Consider the following 27,690-nt stretch of genomic DNA (forward strand, 5'->3'; position numbering starts at 1 on the left):
CCCACCCCCTCCTCCTCCCAGCCCCTGGCAACCACTATTCTTTTTGTCTCCAGGAAGTTGCCTACTCCAGGTATCTCGTAGGAGTGGGATCAGTGTAGTATTTTTTCTTTCGTGACTGGCTTCTTTCATTTAGTGTAATGTGCTCAAGGTTCATCCATGTTGTAGCCTGTGCCATAATTGTCTTCCTTTTTAAGTCTGAATGATATTCCATTGTGTGTATACACCACACTTTGTTTATCCAGTCTGGAGTGTTTCCCAACGAGAGCAACCAATTCCGATTCTCTGGACACTACGCTGGTGGCCAACAATTCAATTCAGTGCTTAAGGGCTTGGTCCCTCGAGCCTGCCACACTCACTGCAGATGGCTGTTGCAAGTCTGAGGCCTCCCACACTTTTGACTGACTTGGCTATGAATTGGAGGTGTCGATGACCCCTTCTTAAGGTTAGATAATTTGCTAGAATGGCTCACAGAACTCAGGAAGTCACTTTACTTACCCTTACCTGTTTACCATGAAGGGTACAACTCAGTAAGAGCCAAATGGAAGAGAGCCTTCAGGCAGGTAGGGGGGGACCGAGGGCACAGAGATGTCATGCTCTCCAGGGCCCCACTCTGCCAGCACTTGGATGTGTTCACTAGTCCAGAGGCTCATCAAAATGTAGTAAGAGTTTTTCTTTTTTCTTTTTTAAAAATTTAAATCCAAGTTACTTAACACACTATAGTGTGATAATGATTTCAGGGATAGAATTTAGTGATTCATCATTTACATATAACACCCAGTGCTCATCCCAACAGGTGCCCTCCTTAATGTCCCTCACCCCTTCAGCCCATCCCCCCACCTGCCACCCCATCAGCAACCCTCAGTTTGTTCTCTGTATTTCAGAGTCTCTCATGGTTTTTCTCCCTCTCTGTTTTTGTCTTATTTTTCCCTCCCTTCCCCTATGTTCATTTGTTTTGTTTCTTAAATTCCACATGTGAGTGAAATCATAGGATATTTGCCTTTCTCTGACTGACTTATTTCACTTAGCATAATACACTCTAGTTCTATCCATGTTGTTGCAAATGGTAAGATTTTATTCTTTTTGATCACTGAGTAATATTCCATTGTATATATACACCCACATCTTCTTTACCCATTCATCAGTTGCTGGACATTTGGGCTTTTTCTACACTTCGGCTATTGTCAATAGCACTGCTGTAAACATTGGGGTGCATGTACCCCTTCGAATCAACATTTTTGTAACCTTGGATAAACACCTAGTAGTGCAATTGCTGGGTGGTAGGGTAGTTCTATTTTAATTTTTTGAGGAACCTCCATACTGTTTTCCAGAGTGGCTGCACCAGTTTGCATTCCCATCAGCAGTGCAAAAGAGATCCCCTTTCTCTGCATCTTTGCCAACATCTGTTATTGCCTCAGTTATTATTTTTTGCCATTCTAACAGGTATCAGGTGGTATCTCGTGGTTTTGATTTGTATTTCCCTGATGATGAGTGATGTTGAGCATCTTTTCACGTGTCTGTTGGCCATCTGGATATCTTCTTTGGAAAAGTGTCTATTCATGTCTTTTGCCCATTTCTTCACTGGATTGTTTTTTGGGTGCTGAGTTTGGTAAGTTCTTTATAGGTTTTGGAAACTAACCCTTTATCTGATAGGTCATTTGCAAATAAGTAAGAGCTTTTCTAAAGCTTAATCTCCAACTCCCTTCCCTTCCCCTGAGGTCAGTAGTGGGGCTGAAATTTCCAGCCCTCTAATCACTGGGTCTTTCTGGTGACCAACCCCTTCCAGAGAGCATCTAGGATCCTAAGTCACCGCATTAGCACGAACTCAGGTGTGATTGAAAGGGGCTCATGAATACCAAAAGATGCTTCTCACAGTCAGGAAATTCCAAGTATTTTAGGAGCTTTGCACCAGGAATGTAGGACCAATCAAATATATCTTTGTATTATACCACCCATTGTATAGTGGTGATTTTCGGGAAAGCATGTGTAGCATTACATGGCTGTACCCTTATTTCTCCATTTTGCACATGAGGAAACTGAGGTACACTGTGGTTAGGTGATGCCCCCAACAAGTTTCTCAGGCAATAAATGGGAGACCCAGGCTTCAAACCCAGGCCTTGCGAACTGCACAATTTGTGTCAAATGTGATGCTGTCCTGCTTCCTTTTTTTCACGTATTATCACCATTCCAGATGATGATGACCCCAAGTCACTTTGGTTATTAATTTCCTGTTGTTAATAGAAGCTATAGTGTCTGAAATCTCAGCTGTGCCATCTGGAATTTTTAATAAAAACTTGAAGAATTTCCAGGGGTTTCTGCACATTGCTCATGTGTAATGGCAAGGGAAAAAATTGCTATTTAAAAACAGAAATGCCTACAGCCACTTTTATGCTCCAGGTGCGGGTGAGAGGGGTGCCTGACAGAAGGAAGGCTACTTTTTTATTTAAGAAAACACTATATATAGGCTTTTTGATTATTCAAAGGAAAGCTTCCTCCCTCCCCCCACCTTGCAGAGTCTGGAAGGAAGGGGCTCTACTGAATACTAGATTGCTCAACAAAACAAACTAGTAGGAATCAGAAACTGTCCACCGGCAGCTTGTGAGGCAGGGAGTTTTTAGCATCTTGCAGGACCCAGGGAAAAGAGATTAGAGAAAACTCATGGTAGGGGTTTTCAATTGTAGTGCCCTCAAACAGGGAAGCAAGCTCTGGCCCCAGAAGGGCATTGACAAATTCCCTGTGTTGGGCTGGTTGGAGGGACTCTGAGAAGGTCAAGATTCACTTTTAAATGTTCCCAGTTGTTTGCTGTTTTGTAATGTGCCTCCTTCTCTACAAAACCCACAGGGTCTGGGTACATTTGCTTTTAGGGGGTGAAGGTAGAGGGGCTGGGTTCCTGAGGAGTGGTGGTGGGGGGAGGGGCAGGACAGCAGGGGTGGGAAGTGCCAGGTGGGAGGAGCTTTGAAAGAGGACCCAGTTATCACCTTCCCTGTCTCCATTTGACCTCAGAATGTGCTTTCTGATTAAGTTCTTCTTTCCATCATCTTTCTTTTATTTTTTTTAAAGTTCTATTTCTATTTCTATATTTATTTATTTATTTAAAGTAGGGTCCAGGTCCAGTATAGGGCTCGAACTCACAATCCTGAGATCAAGAGTCACAGGCTCTATCCATCTAGCTAGCCAGGCGCCCCCTTTCTAGCCTCTTTCTTAACTCAGGCAAAAGACTGGGCGGGCAAAATATCCCGTTGGGAACTGAAACTACCCCCTCAAGCAACAAGTTCTGTCCTGATGCCAGCGGGACCCCACGTGATGGATCCCAACACAATGATCCACCTGACCTTCAGTGCCCATCTACACAGACCCACCGACTTCTGTTGCACATTTTCTTTATATACACCTGGAAGTATTTTCAGCACTTTGGAGACAGGCTTTGGGACATGAGTGTGCTGTTGGCCTCACTGAGATAAATTCCCTTCTTGTTCCATTGCTGCCTCTCTGTCTGCCTCTGGATTAGTGGTCCGTGGTGAAACCTGGTCCGTTTGGAACCCCCAGGGCTCAGGTGCTCATTGACCTTCTGCCCTGGTTACAGTCTGAGGACTGACTTGAGAGCAGGGGAGCAAGAAGTGATCAGGGGAGCAAGAGGCCCCTGAAAACGGTAGGAATTATTGGAGAGAAGCCTGTTCTTCCCCCAGATGGCTGGGACGGAGGCAGAGGTTACTTCTGTGGATGAGAGGAGAGAACGTTCCAGGTAATGTACCATGCATTGCCTTCTGGGGAACTGGCTCCAGCAGGTGGTGGTGCCGTGTCCTACCAGTGCTTTGTATTCCACTTCTGGACCTTAAAGGGTGAGCACTTCATGATGATAAACACAGCCAGGGCCACTTATGGTTATATTTTGCACATCTCCAGGGCAGGCTTTGTGCAGTAGGTGCCCTTCTCAAAGTTGTTCTCTTAGATTTGACAAGGTAGTATGATTCTTTGCCCACAGATGGCCATAAAGATGCATGAGGAAGGGACTGCTTGGTCTAATATGCCCAGAGCCACCATCTGGGCTTGTGGTGGGTCTATACAGCTGCTCTTTTTTGAGTGTTTAATACATGTCCTGCCCTCTGTGCATATCACCTCTTTATTTATTTTTTTATTTTATTTTTTTAAATGTTTTTATTTATTTTTGAGACAGAGAGAGACAGAGCATGAGCAGGGGAGGGGCAGAGAGAGAGGGAGACACAGAATCCGAAGCAGGCTCCAGGCTCTGAGCTGTCAGCACAGAGCCTGACGTGGGGCTCAAACTCACGGACTGTGAGATCATGACCTGAGCTGAAGTCGGACGCTTAACTGACTGAGCCACCCAGGCGCCCCCCCCCCTTTTTTTTTAAATGCATATCACCTCTTTAAATCCTCAAACGACTGTATAAAGTCCTTGTCCAGTCTTTATGGAGGAATATAGCAAAGCTTAGAAAGGCTCAAGGTCGTGCTGCTAGGAACTGCAGTATTCCTCCCTCTCTCTAACCCCTGCTCGGCTTGTGACCACTGTGGCTTCTAACTTTGTTCTTAGAAAAGACCGATGGGTTCTTAGATCCATCCTTTGGCCTAGAACTTTCCCCTGCAAAGCCCGAGGATCTTACACTTGAGCTGTACCAGTCACCTGGAGGGTTGTTAAAGCAGAGAGCTGGGCCTCACCCCGAGTCCCCAGGTGGAACCTGAGAATTTGCATTTTTGACTAGTTCTCAGGTAACCAGAGTAGCTGCTCTGAGGACCACAGTTGAGAAGCACTGTGCTAGGCTGATCTAAGTTGCTAGATAACCTGGCCGGTGTCCCCAAGTCACGTGCCGTGCTCTGCTGTGTGATCCTTCTGCTGCCAAAGATCCAGGCTGCATAGGACTTGATTTGTCATCCTCTCAGCCTGGGTGCTAGAGGGCTTGTCCTGTCATCCTGGCCAGCAGCTCCCCAGCCCTGTCTGGTCTTGGGCTCTCCCCTCTGCCTTGTAGGGGCCTTCGCGCTGTCTGTGGGTTGGGCTATGGCAGTGCTGCTGAGACCTGACTGGCTGGAGGAAGAGGGAAGCAGGGCCCTGAAGCTAGAGGGACTGGAGGGTGTTGGCTCCACCTGTTTCTTCCTTCTAAGAGCTGGTGTGGAGGGGCGCCTGGGTGGCTCAGTCAGTTAAGCATCCGGCTTCAGCTCAGGTCCTGATCTTGTGATCACTGAGTTCAAGGCCTGCATCAGGCTCTGTGCTGATGGCTTAGGGCCTGGAGCCTGTGTCTCCCTCTCTCTCTCTCTGCCCCTCCCCCCACTCACACTGTCTCTCTCTGTCTCAAAAATAAATAAACATTAAGAAAAAATTTAAGAGCTGGTGTGGAGCTTGGGGGGCTTGGTGTGCCTACTCAGGGATTCAAATGGCCTCTGCAGAGCTCAGTGGCTCCCCCTCTCCCCCTGCCTTGCATAGACAGCCTTTACCTGGGAGACAGACAGGTGGGAATTCTAAGCAGAGAGAAAAACATCTTTATATATCAAGTGTCTTTTGGTAATGCTTTAAAGGGCCAGAGAGACAGGCTGTCAAATGTAGTCCTTGGATACCTAGACCAATGTACCTCTGCTCCTGATGCCTGTCTCTTGTCTCTACAGCTGGAAGGGGAACAGGATCATGGGATGTGAGTGTATGCACAAGTGGTGAGAGGTGAATTTGGTAGGGGAGGGAGCTAGGGAGCAGATGTAGAGCTCCTGCCTGGTGTCAGGCTCCATGGAGTAAGGGAGAGGACAGACAGAAGGTGCACGGGGGTGGGAGGGACTCTCACAACAACCCCGTGAGGTGTGGATTGTCACTCTCTTCTGTTTTACAGAACCAAAGGCACAGAGAAATTAAGTCACTTGTTTGCAGTTATGTAGTTGGTAAGTGACACAGATGAGATTTGAGCAGACATGTCACCAAAGAATATAAGGACAGCAAATAAGCACTTGAAAAACTGCTCAGCATTATTAATCATCAGGGAAACGCAGGTTTCAGCCACTGTGAGATACCACTGCACACCTACTGGCTAAGATGGCTAACGTAAAAAAGAGCTGACCATAGACAGTGTTGGCAAGGATGTAGAGGGACCGGAACTCTCCTGCATTGCTGGTGGGAATGTGAAATGAGGCAGCCACTCTAAAAAACAATTTGGCAGTTTCTTCATCTTCTTTTTAATGTTTATTTATTTATTTTGAGAGAGAGAGGGGGGCGGCAAGAGAGAGGGAGAGAGAGAATCCCAAGCAGATTTCTTGCTGTTAGCGCAGAACCCGATGCAGGGCTTGATCTCACAAAGTGTGAGATCAAGACCTGTGTCAAAATCAAGAGTTGGACGCTTAACTGATTGAGCCACCCAGGCGCCCCTGGCAGTTTCTTAAAAAGTTAAACATACACCTATCATAGTCACTGCCATTCCGCTCCTGGGTGTTTACCCTAGGGAAAAGACAGCATATATCCACACAAAGACTTGCACATGAATGCTCTTAGCTGCTTTATTTGTAATAGCTGGAAATAACCTAAATGTCAGTCAACAGGTGAATTGGTAACAAATAGTTGCCAACCCATACAATGGAATAATACAAAGCAATAAAAAGAAATGAACCATCGATATGTGCCGCCACATAGATGCATCTCAAACCAATTATACCGAGTGAAAGAAGCCAGATATAAAAGAATGCATACTGTATGATTCCATTTATATAACATTCTGGAAAATACAAGCTAATCTCTAGTGACAGGAATCAGATCAGTGGTTGCCTGGAGATGGGGGGATGGGGCATGGGGAACGCCTGGAGTGGGCATTACAAGGGACACAAGGAAATGGTACAGGGGGTGGAGATGTTCATTATCTTGATTGTGTGATGATTTCAAGGGTATATACATATGTCCATCTGTATCAATGGTGCACTTGAAACATGCAGTTTTTTATATGTCATTTATGCCTCAATAAAGCTGTTAATAATAATAACCACCTTCCCCTCCACCCCTCAAACCCAGCTGGCAGTCTGTCTCTAGAGCTTTTATTTATCTACTGTTGAATTTGCAGCCGTGCACTACAGAGTGGGGCTGGCTGTATGTCTGTCCAGGCTGAACAACAACAGCAGCTGATCCTGTGCTGGATACTTTACGTGGCTTAATTCTTCCACTGGCCAGTCCTCTTCAGGCAGGTCCTGTTTGACCGTGCCCATTGAGTAGATGTGGTATGAAGTTAAGTGACATACTCAAGGTCACGCGGGTGGGACGTGGGAGAAGAGCAAAACCTGCCCACGTAACAACCTAACAACCACCCCTCAAGAAGGGGAGACAAAGAGAGCAGACGCCTGAAAGGCTTGCAGAGCCTCGGGCCAGGGTCTCAGAGCAGACCAGCCAGGAATGCAGATTTCTCCTTCTCTGCAGGCGTTAAACCGGGCCTCTGAGGCCTGAGTCCCTCCAGTGCTAATGTCCAGGGAGTCTGTGAAGTGAAAACACTCCCATCCCTCGGAGGGCCAGCCACCTACTGGGACTCCTTTGCCTGCATTTTAGAGACAGACCTGGTCCTGCCATTAACTCAGCCTGTGATCTTGAGCAGTTCACCTCTCCAGGCCTCTATTTTCTCACCTGTAGAATGGCAACATTCACACCTAATTTCTAGGGTCTTAAAAAAGGATTCAATAAGTGAAGAGATACAAAAGTGCTTTGGTCGTTGATGGATCCTAGCAATTTTGTTTGTTTGTCTTGGAATTTCATAGCTCACCACCTGTCCTAAATGAGATCGTTTCTTCTTTTTTTTTAATTGCAGTAAAATATACATAACACAGAATTGATCATTTTAAACCTCTTTAAGTACACAGTTCGGTGGCACTGAGTCCATTCAAAATGTTGACCTATTTCTGGAACCTCTTTATCATCCCAAATAGAAACTCTGTGCCCATGAAACATGAACTCCTCATTTCCTGCTCCCCGACTCTGGTCCCTTTATTGGGGTAACCACTCCTCTACTCTCTGTCTCTATGAATTTGCCTGGTCTAGGTCCCTCATATAAGGGGATCCATACAATACCCCAATCTTTACCCCCACTTTATGTTTGTTTTGTCAGCAGGAATGAGGGCAGGTGGGGCTGCGGTGGCTGCTTTGTAGATAAAGGAGCCCACCGTTTCCAGGACAGAAGATGGGGTGGTGGGGAGTCCTGGCTGGGGTAGGCCCGGGGGCTCTCTGGGAGACTGGACTTAGCATCTACTTCTGATCAATGACTGTGTGGTTGCACAGGTGTTTCTGGGTATCCTGCCGGCACAGATCTGGGGCTCCCAGATCATTCAGCAGGTGCCTCAGGAGTTCTGCAAATGACTGATTTGGATTTCATTTCATTATTTAAAAGTGCCTATGAGCACACCCACTCAAACGTATCTCAAATTAACATGCTGATTGTACAGATCGTGCAGATTTTAGAATGGGAGGGGTCCTGACATCTCTGTTTAATTAAAGAGAATCCTGAGATGGTAAGAAAGCTGTCGAGAAATTTCTACCACTTGCAATGACTTCTCTGTGTGATTAGAGTTTTCCTACAAGGCATGGAAATTAATTGGCCATTGAGGTAGATGCCTGTGGCATATTGTATTTCCCAAAGATGGATCTGGTGTCTCCAATCCCTCTTGTTCTTCTTATGATGTGGCTGGTATGGTTTTAATTGTGTCCTCCAAATTGATGTGCTGAAGTCATAACCCCCTGTACCTCAGAATGTGACCTTATTTGGAAATAGGGTCATTGCAGATAAAATTAGTTAAGATGAGGCCGTACGGGAATAGGTGGGCCCCTGCTTCAATATGACTGGTGTCCTTATAAAATGCGGAATTTGGACACAGAAAGAGAACACCATGGAAAGATGAGGACAGAGATTGAGCGGTGCTGCTGTTTGCCAAAGGACACCAAACCGCCGGAAGCTAGGAGAGTGGCACAGGACAGGTTCCCCCTCACCGCCCCAAGAAAGAACCAATCCTGCTGACTCCCCAGGATCTTGACTTTAGCTCCTAAGTTGTGAGACAGTACATTCCTGCTGTTTGAACCACCCGGTCTGTGGTATTTTGTTATGTGACCCTGGGAAACGAATACAGTTTATCTTCACAACACTATCATTAACAGGTGTGGTCTGTGTCCCCTCCCCTTGAAACTAGGTGGCTTTTGTGGCTGTTTGGACAAATAGGATATAGCAGAAGTAACGCCAGGTGACTTCTGAGGCTAGGCCCTGTGTGGGGCGACCTGATTGGGTGGAGGCCAGTGGTGCTGCCGGCTGGCGGGAAAGAATTCACCCAAGGCAGAACAAAGGAGGTATAAGTTTATTGAATACACTGTAAGGGAGCAGTGGGCAAGACAGCAAAGGAGCTGGGAACGTATGGAATTTTCCTTTTTTGGTACCTGTGCCCTGTTGTAAGTAACCCACTGGTGAGCTAGGGCCTGTAGGGTAGGTTGCCTAATGGGCCAGTTTGCATTCAGTGCTGGGGGTCACTGTGGGCCCTTTTACCTTCCTCGGGTTTCCATTGCCCAAGCGGGTTGCCTGAGAGCTGCCTCTACACCAAGGAAGGTGATAAAGCTTCTGCCTGGCTTGTAGCGATACCTGCTCTCAAAGCCTTCAGTCACTATGCAAGAGAGTATGACAGCCCAGCCTCCAGTAGTTTTGGGGCGGAGAGGAAGCAGCTGTATCTCTACAGACAGGGGCTATAGGAGTGAGGCAGCAGCCTGGGGCTGGTGGTAACATGGGGCGGGGGGGGGGGGGGGGACCCTTTTGAAAACCTTGTTGAATCCAGTTATAAATTAGACACCACACCATTTCCAGGTTCTAGAAAGGCATCTGCAATTAGGTGACCCGTTCTTTTTCCCCACTTGGAAACCAGATAATTGTAGAAAGTCCGAACTCTGAAGAAGGGTCGGAGGATGGGGGGACCCTTCTTGCAGGGCCTCCAAATGGTGCATTCTGCATCCGCGAGCTGAGTTCCCAGATACCTCCTCTGCTCCGCTACACCTTCCCCCACGGTAACTGCACCCTGCACCCTGGGCACTCACCCTCAGAAAGGCTTGTGTTTTGGAGACCCTACTGTGTGCCAACCCCTTTACCTGCATTGTCTCATTCAGTTCCTGCAACGACTCTGCCGAACAGGTTTATTGCTTCTCTACCATATCATTCACATCTCAGTAGGGAATCACTTAACCGAATTAATCCTCTAAGCAAATCTCAGTAGCACCACGAAGGTTTTGGGCAAAACAGTGGACTTTACCTACTGTGGAGGAAGGCCGGCCCCTTTAAGGAAGAAGTGACTGCCACCAGAGTTGAAGCGGGTTGTAAACTGTTGAAATCTGCTGAGCTCTTGGAATGGAAAATTTCTTTCAATGTAGATTAGGCCTTGATTGGGGGGACGGCCTACCTGAGGTTCCCTTGGCAACCGCCTTCCTATTGGAAGGAGCCTGAACACCGAGAAGGGAGCCGCGGGGAAGGCCTGTTGTGACTCACCCACGAGAGGGCAGGAAACAGTTAAAAAGCAGCCACCCAGTGAAGCTGTGCAGGGACAGGCGTTTTCCTTCTTTTTATGAACCTGCCAACGTCTTGGGAGGGATTACAGATACACGGGAAACAGTCTGGAATGGCTGGCTTCTGAGAAGCCCCTTGGTTAGAAAAAAAGTTCTCTTTCCACTAAGAGCTCAGAAGTCTTCCAAGTCCTCTCCTTCCGCAGCATAAAGAGAGAAAAAGTCAGACCAAGTTACCCCCAAGAGTTTCTAGACAGCTGTGCAGATTCACGCACAGAATTCTGAGCCGAAGCATAGCCCCGGTATTTACATGAACACCTTTTAGTGGCGGGAAGAAAAAAGGACATAGGGCTACGGAAATACCAGGGGTGCATCCTTCCTCCGAAAGTCCAACCTTTGATCAAGAGGTGGTCGAGAGGGGCGCCTGGGTGGCTCGGTCAGTTAAGCGTCCGACTTCGGCTCAGGTCATGATCTCACGGTCGGTGAGTTCGAGCCCCGCGTCGGGCTCTGTGCTGACAGCTCAGAGCCTGGAGCCTGTTTGAGATTCTGTGCCTCCCTCTCTCTCTGCCCCTCCCCTGTTCATGCTCTGTCTCTCTCTGTCTCAAAAATAAATAAAACGTTAAAGAAAAAAAAAGAGGTGGTCGAGAGCTTGAGAATTTCTGTCAGGCCTGATTCAAGGCTGTTCAGTCTGAGCAATAGGGATCAGAGCAAAAGCTTGCATAAAGCTTACTTAGCTCCAGGCTCCCTCCTAAGGGCTTCATGTATGTTTGCTGACATTCACACCAGGTGAGTTCTACCGTTCATTCTCCCCTTTTACGGATGGGGAAATGGAGGCACAGAGGAAACCGGACCACAGGTGCACAGCGGGTGAGCGTCACCGCCAGGATTCATTCCCCGGGCTATCTCAGTGTGGACGGGCATGGGATACAGAGGACAATCAGCTGGAGAAGCAGGATGTGAGCAAGAGGGAAGAGGCCCTAGACAGTGCTAGGTCAGAGATACATCTAAGTCTGGCTTTAGTCAAATTTTATCCTGGCAGATGCCAGCACCCAGAGGGACCCCTCTTCAGGGTGGCACCTGGCCTGTCCAAAGTAAAATGGGTATTTTATTTGTGTATTTATTAAGGTTTATTTATTTATTTTGAGAGAGAGTGTGCAAGCATGAGAGAGGGAGAGAGAGGGAGAGAGAGAGGGAGAGAGAGAGAGAGAGAGAGAGAGAGAGAGAGAGAGAGAGAGAATCCTAAGCAGGCTGTGTGCTGCCAGCACAGAGCCAGACATGGGGCTTGAACTCACAAACCATGAGCTCATGACCTAAGCTGAAATCAAGAGTTGGATGCTCAACCGACTAAGCCACCCAGGAGCCCCAAAATGAGTGCTTTTTAAAATTTATTTATTTGTTAAAATGTTAATTAATTTATTTTGGCCATGGGGGGAGGGGAGAGAGAGAGAGAGAGATTTAGAGTGTGAGCAGGGGAGGAGCAGAGAGAGAGAGAATCCCAAGCAGGCTCCATGCTGTCAGCACAGAGCCCGATATGGGGCTTGAACCCATGAAACTTGAGATCGTGACCTGAGCCAAAATCAAGAGTTGGACACCCAAGCGACTGAGCCCCCTAGGTGTCTCCCAACATGGGTGCTTTTAAAACACAGATGTGATAATGGCACTCCCCTCTGTGAAAGCATCCTTGCCTGTAAAGTAGTCACTCCTGACTCATTGGCCGGTCATAGAAAGCCTTTCCTGCCTGACCCGGTTTTGCTTGCACCCCTTCTCCCTGCATTTCTGTTGTTCCAAGCCAAAGCTTTCTCCGGCATCCCTCTTCCCCCGGCAGAGCTGAGCATGGCTCAGCCCCCTCCCTGATGCTTGTTCTCATGAGGTACGGCCTCTTTTGTGATGAGCTGTCTTTAAAGAGAAGCAGTCCCCTCCGTGGGACCGTTGGATAATCACAGATATAACCCACACTGAACATAAAGTAAAGATGCAATAACCATAAACTTCAACAATGATTTTAAAACAAGAATACAAGTGCTGAGTTCTAGAAAATGAGCGCATGTACATTAATTATAGAATAGACCCTTCTGTACTATAATGTGTGCATGAAGTAAAAGACACCTCAAATACGCCATAAACTGGATATAAAATGGATGTGTTGGGAGGCAGAATGGTACCAAGGAGAGACAAATCCCACCTGTGCCACTGCCTCTGGGCAAATAAACCTCTCCAAGCCTCAGTTTCCTTGATGGGAAAGAAGAAATAATAATAATGCCCAGGACATGATGGTGTCACAAGAATTAAATGAGATGGTATGTGTAAGGCTCCAAGCAGAGTCCTTTGTCTTTTCCTTTCTGATTAGTAGGAGATTTTAAATAGCAATTTATAGCAACTTTCCTTATTTTCTCAGAGTGATGTTCTCCATATGAGAAGCTGGGTCTGAGGTCATGTGTTGCTGTGTGACACTCAAACTCTTTCCAAGCATTTGGACACCCAACCCACCCTTTCTGTATACCTAGAGACACTTAGAATCTTGTCAGGGGCTTGGACTGACAATTCTCCTGGTGTGGTCCTTGGCCCACACAGGGCCTCCTGTGGCTGCAGACTGCTCTAAAAACCCAAAATCTTGTGGGTTTTTTTTTTGTTTTGCCTTTCTTAAAAAAAGAGACAAATACTGTGCAAAATTCTACTGACTTTTGTTTTTTGTATAGCATTAAAATTTTTTGTAATGTTTATTTATTTTTGAAAGAGAGAGAGAGAAATAGAATGTGAGTGGGAGAGAGGCAGAGAGAGAGAGAGAGAGAGAGAGAGAGAGAGAGAGAGAGAGAGACATAGAATCTGAAGCTGGTTCAAGGCTCTGAGCTATCGGCACAGAGCCTGACTTGGGGCTAGAATGCACGAACTGTGAGATCATGACCTGAGCTGAAGTTGGATGCTTAACTGACTGAGCCACCCAGGCGCCCTAGGTTTTTTGTGTAGCATTAAGTTTACTTACTGAGTTATTAAAGGTTATCAGAATCAACATTTAAAAAATTATTTATTTATTTAGTGATGGAGCCCTGTAAACCTCTTGGTCCTTTTACTTAAAAGAATTTTTTTTAAAGCTTTATTGAGCTACAGTCCACACACCACACAATTCACCCACTTAAAGTGTGCTATGCAATGTTTTTTTAGTATATTCACACACATAAAAGAACATTATTTTTCTCCAATTTTTTTGACATCAAAGGGCCTGCCAAACTCCCTGCCCCCTCTGGAAAGTGGTAACAGGTAGGGAGGAAAGTCGTGGGTCTTTTGCCTCAGCTAAGAGGGTATGAGAGGGTATGAGAAAATATTTTGGGACCCTTTGCCTAGGAGAGGTTTTAAAACGTAGCCTGCATTCCCTACTTTGGCCACTAGGTGTCAGGCTCAAGGGTTGGCAAAGTCTTGTCCCCGAGAAGCCCTGCTGTGTGCCTGGCCTGGCACTGATGCTCTGCAGATAAATATGATGAAGAGAAGGATACAGGTAAAAATTAGACCTCATGGAATTATCATAGCTTTGAAGTTTCCTATATTTTACTTGGCTTGGGCTTGGAAAATTGCTTCACATTTGCTTAGGCATCTGGCAAGAAATTAGAATCCTTTTTCTCCCTCCTTCCTTTCAGACTTATTCCTTCATTTCAACATGTTTTTAAAATATTTTATTTTATTTTATTTTATTTTATTTTATTTTATTTTATTTTATTTTATTTTAGAGAGGGGAGAGGGGCAGAGGAGAGAGAGAGAGAGAGAGAGAGAGGATCTCAAGCAGGCTCCATGCACAGTGTGGAGTCTGTCATGGAGCTCGATTCCATGACCCTGGGATCATGACCTGAGCCGAAATCAAGAGTCAAATGCTTAACTGACTGAGCCCACCCAGGCACCTCTCCCAACGTGTTTCGAGGGCTACTGTGTGTCTGGAACTGTGTTACAAGTGGAGGATACAGAGATGAACAAAGCCCAGCAGGTCCTTTCCCTGAAGGAGCTCGTACTATGGGGAAGAGGCAAATTATAAACAGATCAGCACCTGTCTGATGACAAATACCTTGAAAATGGGAGCACAGGTGTGGTGAGGGTCATGGGAGAGGTTATAGTGTTAGTGGAACAACAGAAATGGCAATAGCAACACTCTGGACTCCTGAATATAATTAAATAGTATCAGTGGTGGTGTAAGATAAACACTCATGCAGTGTGGCTCTGAAACCTGAATTGGAACCAAGTCTGGGGGTTGGTTACATGTTACAAATGCTTCCAGAGACAGGTTTTATTATTTAAATCATATTTACTGAGCACTATGCTAAGCAATGAGGGTGCAACGGTGAAAAATTAACGTGGATGCTATTATTTGTACTTTGCATATCCCAAGACAGTTTTTAGCTTTTTACATATCTTATCACATTCAATTTTCCAGCAACTCCTTCAGGGAAGGATCTATTAGACCTATTTTTCAGATGAGAAACTGAGGTACAGGAAGACTTAACAACTTCCCCAAGATCTGAGAATACAATTAAATAGTAGGAGTGGTGGGGTAAGATAACGACTCATGCAGTGTGACGTTGAAACCAGAATTGGAACCAGGTGTGACCCGCTCAAGGGCTCACACATCTAACCACTGGGCAGTGTGCCTCAGACATTCCCCTGTAGAGCTATTCATCTCATGACCACCATCACAACATTTTGTCTTCATTCAAACCATGTGAAGTAGGAAGAAACAAGTGTTCACACTGTCGTCTTACAGGCAGGAGCATTGCGGATCAAAGGGAGAAAGGCTGTTCTTTGATCACCCACCTACAAACAAAACAAAACAAAACAAAACAAAACAAAACAAAACAACATAAAACAACTTTGATCCATATCTCACACCATATAAAAATTTTACTCCAGATTGATCACTGAAGCAAATGTAAAATCTCACAAGCTCCGGAATTTCCAGAAGAAAACAAGAGCAAATTTTTGTGCCCTTGGATTCAGCAAAGATACCTAAAGAAGACACCAAAAGCACATCGATAAAAGAACAAATTGACAAATCGGACTCATCAAAATTAAAAACCCCTGGTCTTCAAGAGACACTGTTAAGTGAATGAAAAGACAAGTCACAAACTGGGAGAAAATATTTGCACAGGATATATCTGATAAAGGGCTTGTGTCCAGAAGATATAAAGAACTCTGAAAACGCAATAAGAAAAAAATAGCCCAATTAAAAATTGGCTAAAGATTTAAACAGACATTTCACCAAAGAAGATATACGGTATGCAAATAAGCACACAAACGGCGCACAGCATCATTAATCATTAGGAAAATATAAATTAAAACCACAGTGAGATACCGCTTCTAAAACTAAAAAGACCAGCCATCTCAAGTGTGGCAAGGATGTGAAGGAACTAGAACTGTCATAGATGTCAAGCAGCAGTGTAAAATGGTGAGCCACGTTGGAGAACAGTGGCAGTTTCTTAAAAACGTTAAGCAAGCATCTACCATATAATCTCGCATTTCACTTCTGAGTGTTTATCCAAGAGAAAAGAAAGTGTGTTCATAAAAATATTTGTACATGAATGTTCATGCCAGCTAGCAGCTTTTTAAAAAATGTTTATTTATTTATTTTGAGGTGGGGAGGGGCAGAGAGAGGGAGAGAGAAGTGGAGAGAGAGAATCCCAAGCAGGCTCCGTGCTGTCAGTGCAGATCCTGAGGTGGGGCTCGATCTCACGAACCGTGAGATCATGACCTGAGCTGAAATCAAAAGTTAGATGCTTAACCGATTGAGCCATGCAGGCACCTTGAACAGTTTTTGTTGTTAAATAACAGTCCCAAAGTAGAAAAACCCAAATGTCCATCAACAAGTGAAGGGATAAGTAAATTATGATAAATCCATACAGTGGAATAATACTAAGCAATAAAAGGGAATGAACTACACACACTACTTGGATGAATCTCGGAAATAATTTTACTAAATGAAGGAAACAAAACAAAAAGAGTACATACCACATGAATTTATTTTTACAAATTTCTAGAAAATGGAAGCTTATCCGTAGTGACAGAAAGCATATAAATGGTTTCCCAGGAATTGAAGGAGGGAAGAAGAGAAGGAGGGATTCCAAAGAAATTTTGGGGAAAAATGGCTTTGTTTACTATATTGCTTTTGATAATAGTTTCATGATTGTATATATAGGGCAAAACTTACCAAACTGTAAATTTTTAAATATCTGCAATTTAGTGTATATCAGTTAGACCTCAATAAAAAACCTCAACAACAAAGAAACAAATCATTTTATTTTTTATTTTTTTATTTTTAGAGAGAGCGAGGGAGAGTGCAAGTGGGGGAAAGGGTCAGAGGGAGGGAGAGAGACTCTTAAGCAGGCTCCACAGTCAGTACAGAGCCTGATGCAGGGCTTGATCTCATGACCCTAGGATCGTGACTGAGCTGGACACTCAACCAACTGAGCCGCCCAGGTGCCCCAAGGAAACAAATTATTTAACAAAAAATGGACAAGGATTTGAACAGACAGCTCACTATAGAAGCTATATAAATGGTGTATAAATACAAGAAAAGATGTCAACATCATTAGCCCTTAAGGAAATGCAAATTACAACCAAAATTACTACACACCTAGTAGAATGACTGTAACAAAAATGAAACACCAAATCTGACAACATCAAATGTTGGACAACATCTAACAGTATGTGGAGCAACTGGAGCTCTCATACATTGTTTCTTATAAAATTCAATATACACTTACTGTATGATCCAACTATCCCATTCTGGGCTATTTAGAGAAAGGAAAACTTATGTTCACACAAAAATCTGCACACAGACGGCAGCGACATTCATAACTGTCAAAAGAATGGAAACAACCCAATAGTTCTTCAATGTGTGACGGGACAAGAAGACTGTGGTACATCCATACAGTGGAATACTACTCAGCAATAAACATGAATGGACTATTGATTCATGCAATAGTATGGATGAATACCAAAGACATTATGCTGGGTGAAAGAAACCATTTTCAGAAAGCTATATACTGTATGATTCTATTTATGTGACATCCTGGAAAGACTATACTTACAGAGGGTGGATCAGTGGTTGCCAACAGGAGGAGGAAAGCTGGACCACCGAGGGGCAGTGTGAAGGCATTTTCTGGGCTGATGAAACTGTTCTGTACCCTGATTGTGGTGGTTGTTACAAGAGCCAGTACACATGTTGAAGCTCATAGAGCTGTACACCGAAGAGAAAGTCAGTTTCACTGTATTTAAATTAAAAAACTGTTAATGCAACACAGCTGACCTGCGGTACCCAGCAGGAAATTTTTAGCATTAGGTGCTCTTATTAGATAGGAAGAAAAGCTGAAGATTAATGGGCTAGAACAGGTTTTCTCAACCTCATTAGTATTGACGTTTGGGCCTGGAAATTTTTTGTTGTGGGGGGGCTGCTCTGTGCATTGTAGCATCCCTGGATGCTACCTCCTTGATGTCAAAACAACCAAAAGAAATCTCCAGATATTGCTAAATGTCCCCTATGGGGCAGAATTGTCCCTGGTTGAGAAGCCCTGAACTAAATATCCAACCTAAGGATTTACAAACGAATCATATGAAAATTATCCAAAAACATAGAAGATAGGAAATATAAAAAACAGAATCAAACATTTATGAAACAGAAATGAAATGTACAGTACAGGCCAACACAGCCAGAAGTTGTTTCTTTGAGAAAACCAATAAAATTGAAAAATCTCTGGTGAGATTGATCAAAGAAAAAAGAGAGAAGACAGACAAAGCAATGAAAGGAAGGAGTGAAAACGGGGACATATTTATAGATTCAGCAGAGATGTAAAGAATGAGAAAGGTGTAATGAGCAACTTTATGATAATACTTTGGAAAACTTAGGCAAAATGAAAACATTTCTAGTGAAATATAAACTGTGAGAACTAACTCAAGAAAAATGTCAAAACTGAACAGTCCTATAATTATTAAATAAACTAAATTATTAGTTTAATAATATACCCTAAAGAAAACACCAGAACCTCCCAAGTGGTTTTACTGTTGAGTTCCACCAAACATTCAAGAAATAGATCTTTCCAACCTTATACAGCCTATTTCGTAATATAGAAAAAGAGGAAACATGCCCCAACCCATTCTGGCATAATCTTGATACTATACCATATCTTGACAAGGGAAGTCTGAAAAAAGAAAATAATAGGCTAATCTCACTCAAGAACACAGACACAGAATTTTAAACAAAATATGGGTAAGCAAATTTTGCAACATAGAAAAATGGTAATATGCCATGACCTAGTTTATTCAAGGTATGTAAGACTGGGTAAACATTAAAGCATAAAAAATTAATGTGATTCCCTACATTAACAAAACAAAGAAGAACAGTGATATAATCATTTTAAGAGATGTGAAAATTTAATAAAATTCAATACCCTTTATGGTTTTCTTAAAAAAAGTGTTTGCAAACCAGAAATAGAATGAAATGTCCTCACTTGATAAAGGGAACCTATAAGAAACCTATACCAAGTATCATATTTAGAGGTGAAACATTGAAAACATTGCCCTATTAATATGAGAAAAAAAAAGGACCAGGGTGCCTGGTATTGCCATATCTCTTCAACAATATACCAAAGGCCCTAGCGAAGCAAGGGAAAAAAAGATTTAAAAAATAAGACATAAGGATTGGGAAGAAAAATCATGCTGTTATTATTTTGAGATGATATAATTATAACATAGAAGCCCCCAAAGAATATGCAGGTACATTATTAGAATAAATAAAAGAATTTATCAAGGTCACTGGATATAAAAGTAGTGTGAAAAGTTAATTGCGTTTTCTACATCAACAATAAGCAGTAAATATTGTACTTAAAAATAGATACCATTTATAATACCTCCAAGAAAATTAAATACTTGGGAATAAATCTAAAAAATATATGCAGAATCTTTATGCAGAAAATTGGAAATCAATATATTGATTTAAGTCAACTTAAAAATAAGTAATAGCGTACTAAGTTCATGGATTTGGAAACAAAAAGGTAAAAATATCAGTTATCTCAAACTGATCTGTAGATTCAATGCAATTCCGATAAAAATCCAATAAGTTTCTTTTTCAAGGATCGTAATGAACAGATTCTGAAGTGTATATGGAAGAATAAAGGCTCAAAACTAGCCAAAAATACCACCAAAGAATAGTAAAGTGGAGAAGTAGTCTTATCAAATATCTTTATAACAACATAGTAATTAAGACAGAGTGGCATTGGGTTAGGAATAGACAGAGCAATGGAAGAAAACAGAAATCTCAGATCAGACCCCAGACACAAATGGAAACCTGATATATGACAACATTGATATTATAGTTCAGTAAGGAAAGAGTCATTTAAAATATTTTGCTGGGTAAATTGATTATTCACAGAAAAAATTTGGACCAATACCTCACATCATATATAAAAATTTCAGGTTAATTATAGATTTAAATTTTAAAGACAATATTATAAAACTTCTTGGTGATGATGACAATGGTGATGATGGTGATGCTGATGGTGACGATGGTGATGAAGGTTATGATGATGGTGATGATGATGGTGGTGATGATGGTGATGTTGATGATGAAGGTGATGACTATGGTGATGATGGTGATGATGGTGATGATGATGGTGATGATGGTGATGATGGTGATGATGCTGATGATGATGGTGATGATGGTGATGCTGCTGCTGATGATGGTGATGATGTTGGTGATGATGGTGATGTTGATGATGAAGTTGATGACTATGGTGATGATGTTGGTGATGATGGTGATGATGGTGATGATGATGGTGATGATGGTGATGATGGTGATGTTGATGATGAAGGTGATTATGGTGATGATGATGGTGGTGACGATGGTGATGATGATGGTGATGACAATGATGATGATGGTGACGATGGTGATGATGATGGTGATGATGATGATCGTGATGATATTGGTGATGATGGTGATGATGATGGTGATGATGATGTTGGTGATGATGGTGATGATGGTGATGATGGTGATGATGACGTTGGTGATGATGGTGATGATAATGATGATGGCGATGATAGCTGGCACATAATACTTACCATGTGCCAGACAGTGTTCTAACTGCTTTTTGTTTTTTTTTTTTTATTTATTTATTTTTTTTTTAACATTTATTTATTTTTGAGACAGAGAGAGACAGAGCATGAACGGGGGAGGGTCAGAGAGAGGGAGACACAGAATCCGAAACAGGCTCCAGGCTCTGAGCTGGCAGCACAGAGCCCGACGCGGGGCCCGAACTCACGGACCGCGAGATCATGACCTGAGCCGAAGTCGGCCGCTCAACCGACTGAGCCACCCAGGCGCCCCTCTAACTGCTTTTTGAATATTAACTTATTTAGTCTATAGAAGAACTATGTGATATAGGTATTAAGATCATTTCCATTTTTTAGATGAGTATATTGAGGCACAGGAGGTTAAGTAATTTGCTCAGGGTTTCATCACCAGGGTTTAAACCATGGCAGTTTGGCTTGGGAGCCTGTGTACTTATTAAATACTGTTGATACAGAGGCAGTATAGGAGATATCTTTATGACGTCAGGGTGGGGAAGGATTTCTTAAAACCCCAAATTTGCAATCGTAACAAAAAGATTGAAAAATTTGACAACATTTAAACTAAGAACTTTTGTTTATCAAAAGACACCCTAACGGAAGTAGAAAGATAAGCTGAACGTTGGAAGAAATGATCCACAACGTCCATATGTGGCAAAAGATTAGTATTGAGAATATGTGAAAAATACTCCTACAAATCCATTATAAAATGACAACCCGATAGAAAAATGGGCAAAAGAAATCAAATATGCATTTAATCAAAAATGAAACCCAAATGTCTAGACTGAATGCTCAGTCTCACTGGTGATCAGAGACGTACAAATAAAACAAGATACTATTATACACCTATCAGATTTGCAAAAATGAAGAAAATCTGATAACATCAAGTGTTGGCAAAGGTGTGGAGTAACAAAGTTCTAAATTTCTGGTGGAAGTTGGAAATACATTTAGCTTTGTCTAGTAAAGCTAATAATGCACATATCCAATGACCCAGAAATTTTACTTCAGGTCTATACCTGAGAGAAACTTGCACTGGTGCACCAAGAGACACCTCAAGAAATGCCCTTAGTAACACCGTGAAAGAAAAACAATAAACAATGTTCATCAACAGTAGAATGGATGCAACTGATCCAGTGAAATACTATACAGCAATGAAAATAAAAAAAAATCCATCAGCACTGATGAAGCTGAGGATGATAATTCTGAGTAGAAAAGCAGGCCATAAGATAAGTTACACAGTGAGAGAAAATATTTTCAAACCACAAATCTGACGAAGAACTAGTATGAAAATGTCTCAGGACAATGGTAACAAATCCAAACAATGGGCAAAGACAGGAATGGATAGTTTGCTGAAGAGGCTATTTAGATGGCAAATCAGCACATTGAAAATATGTTCAACATCACTAGCCATCAGAGAAATGCAACTTTATAATTTTTTAAATGTTTATTCATTTATTATTTTGTTGGGGCGGAGGGGCAGAGAAGGAGGGAGAAGGGGAATCTCAAGCAGGCTCTGCGTTGTCAGCACAGAGCCATAAGTGGAGGTCTAACTCATGAAGCTCAAGGTCATGGCCTGAGCCAAGATCAAGAGTTGGATGCTTAACCGACTGAGTCACCCAGGCGGCTTGAGAAATGTGGTTGAGAAACTTCAAGTCATGATGATATATCACTACATTGATCAGAATTGCTAAAATAAAAAAAATTAGTGACAACCGTTGGCAAGGATGTGGAGAAATTGGCTCACTCCTAAATTGCTGATGGGATGTAAAATGTTGGAGCTAGTCTAGAAGTTTTCTTATCACACTAAGCATGCATATGACTCTGCAATTACACTCTTAGGCATTTATCCCAGAGAAGTAAAAATTTATGTCCACAGAAAAGCCTGGGAAGCTTTATTTGTAATAGCCAGATATTCATAGTAGCTTAATTTGTAATATTGGTCAAAGACTACGATCAGCCCAGATGCCCTTCAGCAGATGCCTTCTTAAACCAACAGGTGTACCCATACTGTGGAATACTAGTCAGCAATGAAAAGGAACAAGCTATTGAGACACACAACTTAGATTAATCTTTAGTGAATTATTATGAGTGAAATATGTCAATAAAGGTTATATACTATATGATTCCATTCATATAATATTTTTGAAATGATAAAATATTAGAAATGTTGAACAGATTAATGGTTATTGGGGGTTAGAAACGTTGTGGGACTGGAGGGAGACTGCCTCCCGGATCCTTACGGTAATGAAATTATCCAGTACATTGACAGTGGGGGTGGATTCACAAGCCTACACATGTGATAACAATCATAGATTTAAATATCCACATACAAATGAGTTTAAATATCCAAATACAAATGACTAGGCAAGTCTGGATAAGATTGCTAAGTTGTCTCATGTCGATATCCTGCAAGTGCTATTGTACTATAGTTTTGAAACTGTTACCACTGGGGAAACTGGGTAAAGGGTGGGTACACAGAATCTATCTGTGTTATTTGCTCCAACTGTGTGTGAATTTACAATCACTTCAATAAAATTTTCAATTAAAAGTTTAACTCCTACTCTCAAATAAAAAAAAAAAAACTTAAGAGTTTTGACTTGGCTATAAAGAAAAAGGAAGTCATAGAATCATAAATAACTGCATGATTCTTTTTAAAGATCAAAATGTATTAACATATTGCTGGAATATTTGGAACTCATAGAGAAACTCACAAAGAAAAAAATGTGGGAGAATTACACAGACTTCAGATTAAGTTTCCTCTGGGTAAGTGGAAAGACAATGGGGTCAAAGAGGAACACACAGAGATTTCAAATTCAATGGTCATGTTTCATTTCTTAAATTGGGTAGTGGGATACATGAGTGATCCTTTATTGTTATTCTTTATATGGTAGGCATATATATTTAAAAGAGAACCCCCCCCTTTTTTTAACATTTATTTATTTTTGAGAGACAGAGACAGAGCATGAGCAGGGCAGGGGCAGAGAGAGAGGGAGACACAGAATCTGAAGCAGGCTCCAGGCTCTGAGCTGTCAGCACAGGGCCCGACGTGGGGCTTGAACCCATGAAATGTGAGATCATAATCTGAGCTGAAGTTGGGCTCTTAAACTGACTGAGCTACCCAGGCACCCCTCAAGTAGGTTTAATAATACATTTTAGAAAGTCTTTGGTGTGTGTTGACATATGTGTTGTGTGTGTGTTTCTGTTCGGCAGTGTGCTTCTAGTTCCCGAGTGTGGCAAACTCTTCCCAGCCACAGGCCCTTTGCACTTGCTATAACGTCTGCCAAGAATTGTATTTCCCTTGCTCTCCATGGGTTTGGTCTCACCTCAGCCCAGACAAGTGAAGCAAAGAGACTCTCAGATCCTTACTTACACATTATGAAGTGGTCTTGTTTGTTTAATCATTTATCTGTCTATCCTGACTAGAATGTAAGCTCCCCGAGGTGAGGGACTTTTCCTGACTCATTCACCCAACACCTAGACAGACTGAATGGACATTTGTACATATGGGTTTAGGGTTTAAAAAAAAAAGCCAGCTGTAAGTTGAATTAATTAGCTTGTGTCACTGACTTGCCCTTTAATAGTATCATGGTAAACTGGGGGTTAAATTGCTTTTAAAATCATCAGAGACTTCTGGGGTGCCTGACTGCCTCAGTCAGGAGAGCATATGATTCTTGATCTCTGGGTCGTGAGTTCGAGCCCCATGTTGGAGATAGAGATTACTAAAAAAAATAAATAAACTTAAAAAAATCATCGGAGACATCTGATTGAATGGGCGAGTTACAGAGAATAACAAGGGGCATGTCTTTGAAGGACACAGGTGACAGCATAGAACAAGTTCAAAAGAGCTAAACAAATTCAAGTTAAAGAGAGAGTAAGTTTAAACTGGGTCACTTTCCCTGGAGATTATTGCAATTTTAAGGGTAATGCTGCCCCTAAGAATGTTAGCTTTACTCTTGGTTGCCGTGGACTTGACAGTGTGTGGGCCCATCATTAATCAGGAAAAGGCATTTACAGATCTGGGTGCTATTACCCTAGGTTTGTTTGTAAAATGGATTTCTCTGCAGGAATCACTGACCTGTGACCATGTGATGTTTGGATTGTGCTTCAGAGCAGAGGATGGCTTGACAAAGGCCCTGGAGGTTTATACATAACAGATTTTATTTTCTACAATTGGATTTTGAATTTTGAGATCCAATCATTCTGAGTTCTTTATAAGTATAATTTTGTTACCCATGGAATGGTTTGAATTTAAGTTTCATGGAAGTAAGTTTGCATGCGGTTTGGGTTTTTAAAATTAATTTCGATTGGAAACATTTCATCATCCTGAAATGTATTTGTTTGGCGATAGCAATTGTGAGGCTAGAACTTCTTGCTTCATAACAGGGGTTATTATTGGGTATTTTCATGCCTCGATGGGTGGATGATAGAGAAGACACACCTGTAGCATAATACTCTCTTTTTTTTTTTTTTGGTGGTGATTTTGAGTACAATTGCCATGGAATACAAAACCGGGAGACACAGAAGTAGAGAATTTAGTTCATGTCTCTCATTGTAATTGATTTGAATACCTTTAGCCAGAATGTGTGCTTATGGGGCATTAAAGGATCAGCAATTTACAAATGTTGCCTCTATAATCGGATCTGAAAAAGGAATAATAGAACCTGCTGAGTGATGTGAGGCAACGGGGAATGTATCTTTTGATAGGAACCCAAATGCTTAGGGTTTTCTCTAACACGAAATGGAGTGAGTGTGTTGGGCTGGGTGGAGAACCACCAGTTCCAGGATCAAAATTATAAAAATAATCGTAATAATTGCCACTTACTGTGCATTAACTATATGTGAAGCTAAGAATTTATCTGCATTGTTTCATTTAATCTTGTAAGAATCTTAGATGGCAGGTTGTGCTGGGTTGTGTATTGTCTGCCTGGCATCTGACTGTCACCTGTCATTAGGTGTCTTTTGCATTGCGGAGGAGAAGCTGGGACCTACCTTTCCCACAAAGCCCTTCCTCATATGGTTTCTGGTTTGCATTGGCCAAAACAGATGTTCATGGGAGATTTGGAAAGGGGAGAAGATGGTGAGGCCATTATTCTCCAGAAGCAGTTGCAGGCAGATACATAGACATGAGATCTGAAACATCTTCCAGACAAGCTTTGTGAGCTTCACACGCTGCATTCCTGCATCCTAAGAGGGTCAGTGGGAATGTCTCAGGGAAGTAGCAGTTGGAGGGTTGTGGCTTCCTCAGCTGCTGTTTACCCAGCCCTTCTGACAGCTGTGGAAGCTTCTAATTCCCTACATTAAGGCCCTTTCTACTTGGAACACACAGAATGTCTTCTGTGGTTTTTGATTGGACCCTGACCAATACATAAGTTTTATTATTTCTGTTTTTTCAGGTGAGTAAACTGAGGTTTACAGAGGCGAATTGCCCAAGTGCACATAGAAAATGGCTGAGTTGGGGCGCCTGGGTGGCTCAGTTGGTTGGGTCATGATCTCGCAGTTTGTGAGTTTGAGCCCCGTGTCAGGCTCTGTGCTGACAGCTCAGAGCCTGGAGACTGCTTTGGATTCTGTGTCTCCCTCGCTGTCTGACCATCCCCCACTCACACGCGCGCTCTCTCTCTCTCTCTCTCTCAAAAATAAAATAAACATTAAAAAATTAAAAAAAAAAAAAAAAAGAAAATGGCTGAGTGGGATTTAGACCCAGGTTTGCCTGCTGCATGATCTTGATCATCAGACTCTGTCATCTGCAAACATAGCCTGGACATCCAGGTACTTGAACTCTGCTCACAACCTCCCACATGCGAAGCTTGCTCCACCCCACAGCTATAGCCCCCATGCTCACCGTGGGTGTCCCTCTTAGAGTCAGGGTCTGCCCATCCACTTAACATCCATTTGCCCATCCACTTAACATGCGTGGCACCAGTCAACTCTGGCGTTCTTCCTTGTTGGAGACCCAGGCAACATCTGGAGATTCATTAGCTGGTAGATGAAAACCAGGAATGTATTTTCATACCTTGCCTTGCTCATACTTGTAACCTTTCTATTGTACATTTCAACTGTTCTGTTGTACATTTCAATTGTTCAGTGTGTTACTTTTGTAATTTGAAAAGTATCCTATAGAAAACCTGAAAGTAAAATGAAAATATAGGTCTACTTTGATGTAACTGCATGCGGCATGATGTATGTGGGGGTGATACTGAGTTGACAACAGACATCTATAATGTCACATAGTACGTTTTAAGTGATGGCACAGGGCTTGCCGTATACGGCAGCAAGCGGAAAAGCAGATGTTCTCAAATTTTTATTTGGCTACATTGTGGATGTTATATTTGATATGCCTGTTAGATACCCAAGTGGAGACTGGAATATGCAGTTGGATGTACCTGTCGGAAGCTCAGAGAAGAGTGCCTGCCTGGTGATGTACGGACGAGAGCCATCAGCACAGGAGTAGTATTTAAAGCCACGGCACTGTACGAGATGTTTTCCCCAACTTTGATTAGGTTGTGTGGCAGTAACAAACACCCCCTAAACTTCAGTGGTTCATAAATGACAACATGTTTCTATTCCCCTCACTTTACCTACCATCTGCAGGTCAGAGGCCATGCCTGTGCTCAGCCTGTCTTCTTCATTTTAGCAGCAGGGCTGAAGGAGCAGCCCCTGTCTAGGCAGGGCAGAGAGAAAGAGCAAGGGCAGAACAATGGGACAGCAGTAGAAGCTTTTGTTCCAAAGTGGTGCATGTCACATGGCTTCATCAGAGCAAAGGACTTAATTCTATGTATGTGCTCCTTTCCCCCCAGAATTCACATCTGCGCCCTCAAACACCATGTCCTCCAACTCGGATAGCGTCTGTATATGCCCTGCTCAGGCTGGGTCTGTTGCGCCCTCAAATAATTGGCCTGGACACATGATGTATGAACTGTCCATGATGACTTTGGAGTCTGACCATGTGTTTCTTCTCCTGGAGCACATCTTCCCATGTGTGTGGCACGTGTCACCTCATCCTTCCCTCCCCACACATGCTAGCTGGGGAATCCTCAGGCTGCTTCTGACATTTCCAGATGATGCCTCTTCTGGGGGTTCTAAGATTGGGGGAAGTGGGAGGGATGGGGAGGACAGGC

The sequence above is a fragment of the Panthera onca genome, chromosome C1, assembly GCF_046562875.1.
Source record: "Panthera onca isolate mPanOnc1 chromosome C1, mPanOnc1 haplotype 2, whole genome shotgun sequence".
In the NCBI taxonomy this organism is placed as follows: Eukaryota; Metazoa; Chordata; class Mammalia; order Carnivora; family Felidae; genus Panthera; species Panthera onca.